The 12,208-nt window shown below is 44.4% G+C and overlaps 1 pseudogene across 1 annotated transcript; it reads left to right on the top strand.

Moving 5' to 3' along the window:
• The first annotated feature begins 206 nt into the window (after nt 1–206).
• On the top strand, nt 207–10,355 carry LOC311119623 (short transient receptor potential channel 5-like; annotated as a pseudogene). The gene is made up of 6 exons: nt 207–527; nt 1,323–1,518; nt 3,403–3,612; nt 6,166–6,207; nt 9,235–9,324; nt 9,486–10,355. The product of its transcript is annotated as a short transient receptor potential channel 5-like (transcript).
• Nucleotides 10,356–12,208: the final 1,853 nt, after the last annotated feature.

The raw sequence follows: 12,208 nt of genomic DNA, 5'->3' as shown, positions 1-12,208 counted from the left end.
TCCTCTCTCTCTCTCTCTCTCTCTCTCTCTCTCTTCTCTCCTCTCTCTCTCTCTCTCTCTCTCTCTCTCTCTCTCTACTCTCTCTTCTCTCTCTCCTCTCTTCTCCTTCTCTCTCTCTCTCTTCTCTCTCTCTCTCTCTCTCTCTCTCTCTCTCTCTCTCTCCTCTCCAACAGTACAATAGCTGTCTCTCTCTCTCTCCACAATAGTACAACAGCTCTCGGCCACGGGAGGAGTGGGAGATGTGGCACCAACGCTGATAGCTGAGGCCCTGTTTGCTATCGCCAACATCTTCAGCTCCCTGCGCCTCATCTCTTGTTCACTGCCAACTCCCACCTGGGGCCTCTGCAGATCTCCCTGGGACGCATGCTGCTGGACATCCTCAAGTTCCTCTTCATCTACTGCCTGGTGTTGTTGGCCTTTGCCAATGGACTCAATCAGCTGTACTTCTACTATGAGACCAAGGCTTCGGATGAACCCAACAACTGCAAGGGCATCCGCTGTGAGAAGCAGAACAACGCCTTCTCTACGTGAGTCATCTCATTTGAGACGCCTTGTCCTGGGGATATGAGAATGGAGAACGACAAATACTGTATAATGACTAAGGAGGGTTTTGGATAGACAGAAAGAAGAGTGTATAGAGAGATAGGCGGGACGAGTACATTCTGAGACAAGGAAGGGAGTGAAGAGGTAGAGGACAGGGTAAAGGAAGGAGGAAGGAAGGAGGGTAAAGGAAGGAGCTTGAAATAAATTGAGAGTGGAGAAGAGACAGATATAGAAGGATGTAGAATAGACAGAACTGTTTGGGAAAGGGAGTCAGGTTGGAATAGGAGCAGGAAGAGGGTGGTAGATTTGGAATAGGAGTAGGAAGAGGGTGGTAGGTTTGGAATAGGAGCAGGAAGATGTGTCAGGTACAAAACAGGTCTTATACTCCAATACCTATTACAATGAAAGCCCTTTTTCATTTGTCCCGAGGTTTCACAGAGAAACCTACAGTATGCACATAATCCTCTCCCTTTCCCGTAATGAATAAAATATTGCAGTGTACCAAATCTCATCCCGCTTCCTCAGCCCCGAGTCATGCTGGAGACTGAGCAGTTTGCATCTCTCGCCTCAATCTGTTTTTGGAGGTTTTAGTGGCTCATTGAGTTACTGTAATGCAAAATATCAGTTTAGGGATTCATTCTTTGTTGGCATCACTGCATTGCAGCTTACAGGGGCTATGGTATCGTTTGTGGCTCATCAAAGTCCAAATGAGGTTATTGTAGAAAAACACAAAACTCAAAGAAAGTCTCCCTCTGTCTCTGTATCTTGTTCTTTCCCAGGCTGTTTGAGACGCTGCAGTCCCTGTTCTGGTCGATATTCGGCCTGCTCAACTTGTACGTGACCAACGTGAAGGCACGCCATGAGTTCACAGAGTTTGTGGGAGCCACCATGTTCGGTACCTACAACGTTATCTCCCTGGTGGTGCTGCTCAACATGCTTATCGCCATGATGAATAACTCCTATCAGCTCATTGCTGTGAGTCACACACACACACAAGCACACACACACATACACACACGCACGCACGCACACGCACACAAAAAACCCCACACACTCAGCCGTCTGCTAGCTCCTTTATTATGGGAACTCACAGCCCACTGGGCACACTCTGGTTGGATCAGCGTTGTTTCCACGTCATTTCAATTAAATTACGTTGAACCAATGCTGAATAGACATTGAATTGACGTCTGCATCCAGTGGGATGGCCATTCCCATCTTTTTTGTGGAGTTTTTGCCGGTGCTTATGGGTAAAGACTTTGGTATGCAAAAGACGAATGATGATCACTGCTTCTGTTGCATGATGAGCATGCGTCTCTTGCAGTTGATCTCCAGAAGTTATGCCAAGCGTCTCTCACTCTCTGCAGGAATAAGAACCGGAAGAGTAATTGTCATAAAATGTATTGTAGATCATGAAGGTCTTATTGAAGGTGATGGTCTTTACCTCAGAGTCTGTATTTTTCCGGTGCACAGAGACATAGTATTATCCCTTATTGTAACCTTTCTGCCAGATGTAAGCTGATGATAGAGGCCTTCCACCCAACGTGTCACTCTCCCTGGGAGCTGTGGGAGAAGTACACAACACACTAGGGGTGTAACGATCCATCTACTACATCGATGTATCGATTTATATTCCTATGATCCAACTACATCGATCTGTGCTCGGCGAGTTGGCCTTTTGGACAACATATATCAATCTAACAAAGTTTTAAAATGTAATAAATCGATTGTATCGATACTAGGAAATAACCCATTGGATTTAAGCACGTCAGACTTTATATGGATGTTTTTTCTTAGCACTTTTAATGATAAAGGCTTTAAACATTACTCGATTCAGTCTGCCTATCCGTGACGTCATCGCCCCGTGCCAGCAGCAGCGCAAAGGCGCAAAGACAACAAAACATAGCATGGCGGACGACAGAGGAGAAGCCGACGAGCGAGAAATTATCAAGCCACCATTGCGGTCCTTACAAGAAACAGGAATCTAGGAAACTTCACCTGCACTGTCCAGTATCCAGGTATTTATTTCAGTCACACTGGTTGAATTTATGGCTAAAAGGTTACTGAATCGATTTCAAGTCACTGAATCGTTTCGGATCGTATCGTTCTAAATGAACCAATATCGTCCTTGAATCGTATCGACAACCACGAATCGTGATACAAATCGAATCGTTGTTAAAACGAATCGTTACACCCCTACAACACACACACACACACACACACACACACACACAATCACACACAAACACACACCCAAATAGAAAACACAAAAACACACACAAACACACACACACACACACACAAACACAAACACACACCCAAATAGAAAACACAAAAACACACACACAAACACACATATACACACAAACAAGCACACACACACAAACACAAATACACACAAACAAGCACACACACACAAACAAACAAACACACACACACAAACACACACAAACAAACACACACACACACAAACACGCACACAAACACACACACACAAACAAACACACACACACAAACACACAAACAAACAAACACACACACACACACACAAACACAAACACACACAAACAAACACACACAAACACAAGCACACAGATCCTTTGATCAACCAACCAAACCCCTACCCCTCCCCTCAGACAACAGCTCATTGCCTAAGGCATATCTATGGAAGGGGAGACAGGATGTCACAACAGGATGAGGAAACAAGTTATTTCAAGCAGATTAAATGTTATTTTAGCCCTGCTATTAAGTGGGTTTTCATCACTCTCAGTGATAATGATGGTGATTGAATAGGATGTAAGAGAGTTTCAATTCTGCTAGTGAATACTCCACCTCCTTTAATATCTAAATGCCCTTGTACAGGACCATGCAGACATTGAATGGAAGTTTGCCCGCACCAAGCTGTGGATGAGTTATTTTGACGAGGGAGGAACTCTCCCGCCGCCCTTCAACATCGTCCCCAGCCCCAAGTCAGTGTGGTATCTGTGTGTGTGGATGCACAACCGCCTGTGTGGAGGGGACCAGCCCAGCCCTGATGACCAGAGGAAACACGAGAACTTAAAGGAGTTCACGGTAAAACATTTAGAAACCTGTAGTCAATATAGTATACAGTGTAAACACGTTCACTACATTTTCACCAGGCAGTTTCCTTTTGCTGTGTCATATCAGAGAAGAACAGGATGCTAACTCTCTTTCATGTGATTGGTTTCACCGCTGTCCTGTTCTTCTATTTCCATATAACAAACAAACAGGATCCTTGACTGTAAATGTTATGGAGAGCTTTACAATAGTGTTGGGGCTATCAGTGTTTGGCCCAGCTGGGATGTTACTGACGAGGGGCTGCATATCCTGGTTGTCCAGCTTCCAGCTGCAGTGAGCAGGCACATGTTGCCAAGCAACCCTGCCTCATGCTCCCAATTCCCTGGACATTTCCCATTCAGCTGAACTTCTCTCCTCTACCAGCAGCAATCGCCTGTTCTACCGTTCTACTGTTCTACTCCACACTCCTGCTAACACACAGGCACCCACGTTGCCTTCACCCACTCACCAAACACATGTTTTGGGATATAACATTGTATAATAACTCATATGCACCCTTTTAGATCAGTAGTATGGTTTGAAGTGGAGAAAATGTAGCAGAACAAAGCCAGAAATAACCATTGTATGGGTGCATCTAATTGAACAGATTAGAATAAGCCATGCAATACATAAAAACTGTGGTGGTCATTGAATTAATTGACTGCTAATTACTACTGTCTTTTTCATTGCTCTAAAATAAATAAATAGTTCCATTTGAGCCCGCTCCATATTAATGCAAACCTTTTCTACAGCTGATAACGAAGGCAATGCATATACAGTGCCTTCGGAAAGTATTCAGACCCCTTGACTTTTTCAACATTTTGTTACGTTACAGCCTTATTCTAAAATGGATTAAATGAAAAATGTTCCTCATCAATCTACACACAATACCCCATAATGACAAAGTGAAAACAGGTTTTTAGAAATGTTGGCAAATGTATTAAATATAAAAAACAGAAATACCTTATTACATAAGTATGCAGACCCTTCACTATGAGACTCGAAATTGAGCTCAGGTGCATCCTGTTTCCATTGATCATCCTTGAGATGTTTCTACAACTTGATTGGAGTCCACCTGTGGTAAATTCAATTGATTGGACATGATCTGGAAAGGCATACAACTGTCTATATAAGGTCCCACAGTTGACAGCGCAAGTCAGAGCAAAAACCAAGCCATGAGGTCGAAGGAATTGTCCGTAGAGCGCCGAGACAGGATTGTGTCGAGGCACAGACCTGGGGAGGGGTACAAAACAATTTCTGCAGCGTTGAAGGTCCCCAGGAACACATTGGCCTCCATTATTCTTAAATTGACAAAGTTTGGAGCCACCAAGACTCTTCCTAGAGCTGGCTGCCCGGCCAAACTGAGCAATCGGGAGAGAAGGGCCTTGGTCAGGGAGGTGACCAAGAACCCGATTGTCACTCTGACAAAGCTCTAGAGTTCCTCTGTGGAGATGGGAGAACCGTCCAGAAGGACAACCATCTCTGCAGGACTCCACCAATCAGGCCTTTATGGTAGAGTGGCCAGACGGAAGCCACTCTTCAGTAAAAAGGCACATGACAGCCCACTTGGGAGTTTGCCAAAATGTACCTAAAGACTGTCAAACCATGAGAAACAAGATTCTCTGGTCTGATGAAACCAAGATTGAACTCTTTGGCCTGAATGCCAAGCGTCACGTCTGGAGGAAACCTGGCACCATCTCTACGGTGAAGCATGGTGGTGGCAGCATCATCCTGTGGGGATGTTTTTCAGTGGCAGAGACTAGGAGACTAGTCAGGATTGAGGGAAAGAACGGAGCAAAGTACAGAGAGATCCTTGATGAAAACCTGCTCCAGAGCGCTCAGGACCTCAGGACAACGACCTTAAGCACACAGCCAAGACAATGTAGGAGTGGCTTCGGGATAAGTCTCTGAATGTCCTTGAGTGGGCCAGCCAGAGCCCGGACTTGAACCCGATCTAACATCTCTGGAGAGACCTGAAAATTGATGTGCAGCGACGCTCCCCATCCAATCTGACAGAGCTTGAGAGGATCTGCAGAGAAGAATGGGAGAAATTCCCCAAATACAGGTGTGCCAAGCTTGTAGCATCATACCGAAGAAGACTCGATGCTGTAATCGCTGCCAAAGGTGCTTCAACAAAGTACTGCAGGGTCTGAATACTTATGTAAATGTGATATTTAAGTTTAGTATTTTTAATAAATTAGCAAACATTTCTAAAAACCAGTTTTTGCTTTGTCATTATGGGGTATTGTGTGTAGATCGATGAGGGGGAAAAACGATTTAATCAATTTTAGAATAAGGCTGTAACCTAACAAAATGTGGAAAAAGTCAAGAGGTCTGAATACTTTACAAAGGCACTGTATATGTATGTATATAAATTCCTTAGGTCTTTAACCACTGTTCAGAACATGTGTATTTACGTCACTCTCACAGTGTAACATGTAGCAGCAGAGAAACCAGTAGAGTGATACTAATATATCTGGGCTGTTGATAGAAATTCTACACATGAACAAATGTCATTCGATTCTTCTGCTTTTTATGTGGTTCTAGGAGCGTCATGCTGACAACCTGATTCAGAACCAGCACTATCAGGTAACTGGCTGCTGTCATAACAACCATGGACAGGAGTGTCTGCACATCTCTCACACACACGCACACAAACACCTCTTATTGTTGAGCCGGATCCGTGACATTTGTTTACCGTGCAAAACATTTGTGCTGCACATGTTTATTAGAATATATTACACTGTTGACCGTGTAGCAGAGTGGGAGACAGAATATATTACTAATCTGTTGACCTTGTAGCGGGGGGGGGGGAACAGGTGTCCTTGAGTTACTGGATGTATCGTCGTCATGGTGCTGGTGAGCTTGGTGGCAGGTTAGATTTTATCCCAGACATACAGTATGTTCATTTGCTTATCAGTCCGTCCTCGCCACAGTAATTGCAATTAGCCCAACCTTTGGCGGCCCTCCTCTCCTCCCCTTCACCAAGGCAAGGCCTTGTGCTGCTGGGGCTCCCCTGGTGACCTCTAACACCAAGCAGACTAAGCCAGACTCAAATGCTTTGACTGGAGCCTGCGCTGTCTAATGAACATACTTTATCAAGGAATATAGCTGCAGCTCTAAATGAATGAGATTGGGGAATAGGGCAGAACCTATCAGAGAAAGGGGGGCTCTGAGGCAACCCTTTGTGCATGTGGTGAGGTGAGGGGTACCCTTCCATAGTGCAGATTGTTAGATCAAATATACAAGCACCTCCACAAATATCCTCCTTCACAATAAATTGAACGGAGTTGTTTATTCGCAAAATAATCCATCTGTAAAAGAAACAGGTTTGATTGGTCCATTGTCTCCTGAACATGCAAAGTTATGCCTGTCCAGATTTTCACCTCAAGCTAATACATACAGTGGGGAAAAAAAGTATTTAGTCACCCACCAATTGTGCAAGTTCTCCCACTTAAAAAGATGAGAGAGGCCTGTAATTTTCATCATAGGTACACGTCAACTATGACAGACAAATTGAGAAGAAAAAAAAATCACGAAAATCCCATTGTAGGATTTTTTATGAATTTATTTACAAATTATGGTGGAAAATAAGTATTTGGTCACCTACAAACAAGCAAGATTTCTGGCTCTCACAGACCTGTAACTTCTTCTTTAAGAGGCTCCTCTGTCCTCCACTCGTTACCTATATTAATGGCACCTGTTTGAACTTGTTATCAGTATAAAAGACACCTGTCCACAACCTCAAACAGTCACACTCCAAACTCCACTATGGCCAAGACCAAAGAGCTGTCAAAGGACACCAGAAACAAAATTGTAGACCTGCACCAGGCTGGGAAGACTGAATCTGCAATAGGTAAGCAGCTTGGTTTGAAGAAATCAACTGTGGGAGCAATTATTAGGAAATGGAAGACATACAAGACCACTGATAATCTCCCTCGATCTGGGGCTCCACGCAAGATCTCACCCCGTGGGGTCAAAATGATCACAAGAACGGTGAGCAAAAATCCCAGAACCACACGGGGGGACCTAGTGAATGACCTGCAGAGAGCTGGGACCAAAGTAACAAAGCCTACCATCAGTAACACACTACGCCGCTAGGGACTCAAATCCTGCAGTGCCAGACGTGTCCCCCTGCTTGAGCCAGTACATGTCCAGGCCCGTCTGAAGTTTGCTAGAGTGCATTTGGATGATCCAGAAGAGGATTGGGAGAATGTCATATGGTCAGATGAAACCAAAATAGAACTTTTTGGTAAAAACTCAACTCGTCGTGTTTGGAGGACAAAGAATGCTGAGTTGCATCCAAAGAACACCATACCTACTGTGAAGCATGGGGGTGGAAACATCATGCTTTGGGTGTCATGGGGTGCTGAAGGTGGGTGTGGTGCAGGAATCAAGCGCAGGACGCAGAAGCTAAGTCCAAAAGACTTTAGTGAGTTATTCACGTAGTACACGAGAACAATAAGCCCGGAGGCGAAATAACGGCGCACACAGGCGTCAAACAAACGGCGCACTAACATGTGCGAAAACCTCTCCAAACACGGAGGGAAGAATACGTAGCTCCGAACACCAACAGAGGAGCAATCACACACAACACCATGCACACACAACGAGAACTAAATAGGACACTAACGAGGACTAACTAGACACAGGTGTACAACATCCAGACAAAACCAAACGAACATGAAACATAGATCGGTGGCAGCTAGTACTCCGGGGACGACGACCGCCGAAACCTGCCCGAACAAGGAGGAGCAGCCTCGGCCGAAACCGTGACATTGGGGCTGTTTTTCTGCAAAGGGACCAGGACGTGAGATTTTGAGTGAAAACCTCCTTCCATCAGCAAGGGCATTGAAGATGAAACGTGGCTGGGTCTTTCAGCATGACAATGATCCCAAACACACTGCCCGGGCAACGAAGGAGTGGCTTCGTAAGAAGCATTTCAAGGTCCTGGAGTGGCCTAGCCAGTCTCCAGATCTCAACCCCATAGAAAATCTTTGGAGGGAGTTGAAAGTCCGTGTTGCTCAGCGACAGCCCCAAAACATCACTGCTCTAGAGGAGATCTGCATGGAGGAATGGGCCAAAATACCAGCAACAGTGTGTGAAAACCTTGTGAAGACATGCAGAAAACGTTTGACCTGTGTCATTGCCAACAAAGGGTATATAACAAAGTATTGAGAAACTTTTGTTATTGACCAAATACTTATTTTCCACCATAATTTGCAAATAAATGATTTTTTTCTCATTTTGTCTGTCATAGTTGACGTGTACCTATGATGAAAATTACAGGCCTCTCTCATCTTTTTAAGTGGGAGAACATGCACAATTGGTGGCTGACTAAATACTTTTTTCCCCCACTGTATGTCATGAATATGCCTAAACAGTTTTTCCTTGTTAAACCCAAAATGCAAATATATGCATGTAAGGAAGGAAGAACCACTTTACCCACATCTCAGAACATTTCCTCCTTAGGGAGGTACAAGTCTAGAAAAATAGCTTACAAGGAAAAATATTCTAGTTTGTTAAATGTGCCCATAACTTCAGTATTCATTACATACTGTAGTAGTAGGGTATGTAATGTGATTGTTTCTCTGCTGTGACTGTCTCTATGTGCAGGAGGTGATCAGGAACCTGGTGAAGAGGTATGTAGCAGCCATGATCCGCAGTGCTAAGACAGACGAGGGACTGACTGAGGAGAATTTTAAGGTAGTTTTCTCAGAAGTCTCGTATTTAAACGTTCATCCCCAAAATGTGCCTCTATACCACAGTCATAGAGCAATATCTAACTGTCCCTCATTGTTCATCTCTCTATCCCCCTCTTAACTGATCTCTCCATCCTCTCTATCCCCCTCTTAACTGATCTGAAGGAGCTGAAGCAGGACATCTCCAGTTTCCGCTATGAGGTGTTGGATCTGCTGGGGAACAGGAAGCCCCCGCGGAGAACTTATTCATCCAGCAGTGAGGCGACTCAGCAAGACGAGGCCAACAAGGAGGGGGAGGGAGGGGCCGGACAGGGTCAGTCCAGGGACCAAGGGGCCAAGGGGGTGTCCTTCAGCATGTCAACCGCTGAGAGGAAGAGCAAGGACTCTGAGTTCAGTGTCTCCGCCCTCTTTAAGTCCATGTCAGGGGTGGAGGGGCCAGTGGACAACAAACCAAAGTGCAATGGGCTGCGGTTCTCCTCCTCCCCCTCCTCTGCTGCGTTCAGCCGCAGTGGTGGCCGGCTGCAGTCCAAGAGAGACTCCATCAGGAGGCTGGGCCTGCTCTTCTCCCGCATGAACGGACACGTCCCAGAACCCAGGGCCCCTCCTCCCAGCATGCACCAGCCCACCTTTAGCATCTCAGATGGCCTGCTTCGTCAGCCCACAACCTGGCCGGACGTCCATATCCCCCGCAATCCCCAGGTTACACGCAGCCAGTTCCACCTGGACCGGCTGGGGGTGAACCTGAAAGAGGAACCACAGGCCCAAGCCCCTAACCAGGCCCCACCCCAGGGTTCACCCCAGCAGGCTAACGGGAGTGACAGCCTGCTCCTACGGCCCCTGGGCCACTTACCACCGCCCCCGGGCCTCTCCCTGCCGCCCCTGCACTGTGCTTCCAGCATCAGGGCCTCCAGCTCCCAGGCTGTCCTCCTGGGCTCTAGTGAGGACATGTACGAGGGCTGGATAGGACCATGTGATGAGTTGGACTCTTCTGAGTGGGGGGCTGAGCAGGAGGACTCCATCACCACACAGCTTTAGAGACACACACCACCCCCGGAATAATGCAGGACAGCAAACTACAGTACGTTCAGGTCACTCTGCTGAGAGGACAGAGAGAAAAAGTGTCTGACTCAAGTATTCAAAACCCAGGACTCATTTTCTCAAAGATATCATAGCAAAGTAGGAAGATTCTAAACATATAATGAAAAAAAACAAGCTTTATCTATTGCAATAGAACTACATGTTTGCATACTGCCACCTAGCTGTGATGCTTAAATCTTTGTTTGCGGTCTGTAAGTTCACCATCCTCTCTCAACACGTGTTCTATTACAGTTCCGGCCCAGTTAATTGTATTTCACTCATCAAAATATCACTGAGATAAGGGGGTCATATACACAGGTGAGCTATTACCATTGTCCAAACTTCTATTCTCTTACAAATTTGTTTAATCTCTTGTTGCAAGTTTTTTCTATTTTCTTTTACCAGACTGTTTTGCGGGGTGGTGAGCCATACACAAATGCCAAATGTCCTCTATACAGTAGTGTGTTCTGTTTGGTACATCATTTAACCTAAACATGAATGGTTAATATCATGGTGGAACAGGTCATGTGACATACGTTTATTTCAGGTTTGCAGGTTGATTCTTTTCAAGTTGTTTTTGGACAATTAACTAAGAATACTGTCCTCTGTTTTTCTATGAAAGTTGTATTTTTCTATATTTTCTTGGAAATAAGGCACTACCCATTTTTGGCAATTGAGACAGGAAATGCATGATATTAGTAGAGGTAGATTTATTTATCCCTAGTTTTAATGTTTACTTTTAGTCTCCTTTGTTTTGGACAAGATGGCTGTGAATTATAATACTCAAGATCAATTTGGCAGAGGACCCCTACGCAAACAACGTTTCATAGTTGTCGAAAACAAGCTTGTATACAAATACCTATTTTTATTTGATCATTAGATTAAGCATTATCTATTCAAATACATTAAATCATTTGACCGATTCTTAGGAGAACTAGGATTCCAAGACTGGGCCATGTGATATGATAGGCTGTATTGTGGTCAAATAAAACTGGACTGAACTGTCAAATGTTTTTAAATAGCTATACTCTGGGCTGTTAGTGACAGCTCAATGCATTCGCTAGTTGCAGTATTCAGGACTCACCTTAGATAATGTGCTGTCCCATAATTCAAAATAAACAGTTTTGTAATTGCATTGCATCTGATCTTTTTTTCACTAATTGGTCTTTTAATCCAATCAGATCATCTATTTTGCCAATAATTGGGCAAAATATCAGAATTTGTCTGCCTGTGTAAACGCAGCCTTGCTCAGTGAATAAAACTGCCGGAGTACCAGTGAGCTAGCATGTCTGGAAGGGTAGCAGCAACATCGGTCTTGTGTGCTGTCAAGGGTCCTGGCCCTCAGACACCACGATCGTACCAAATTACTTCTCTAAAGCAGGGCTCGCCAACCCTGTTTCTGTAAAGTTTTCTTTCCAATCCTAATCTAGCGCACCCGAGTCTAATAAGAAGCTGGTTGATAAGATTAATCAGATTAGTTCAGGGATTCTCGAAAGTCGGGACAATCCTTGTCTGGCAGGGAAACTTTATTTAATAGTAAAAAAAAAAAAAAAAAAACTTTGTTTCATTATTTGTGATAAAAAAAAAATACATTTAAGTGAATTTATAAGGGAAAATATTAGTTTTTGTAAATAAATATATATTTTCAATATTATTCATTTCCCTGTCGGGCCCTGTGCCAGGAAATGCCATTGTCCAAAGGATCAACATGTCTAACTCCCCCAAAAGGTGTTAAATTGGCAAAAATGTATATTAACTACAAAGGGATCTCATATAGTTTCTTGCAATAACCCTCTTTGACTTTAAGGAAT

This window comes from Coregonus lavaretus, assembly GCF_964263955.1.
Source record: "Coregonus lavaretus genome assembly, contig: HAP1_SCAFFOLD_4209, whole genome shotgun sequence".
NCBI lineage: Eukaryota > Metazoa > Chordata > Actinopteri > Salmoniformes > Salmonidae > Coregonus > Coregonus lavaretus.
Note: the sequence above shows the minus strand (reverse complement) of the source record. Positions and strands in the feature narration are given on the sequence as shown.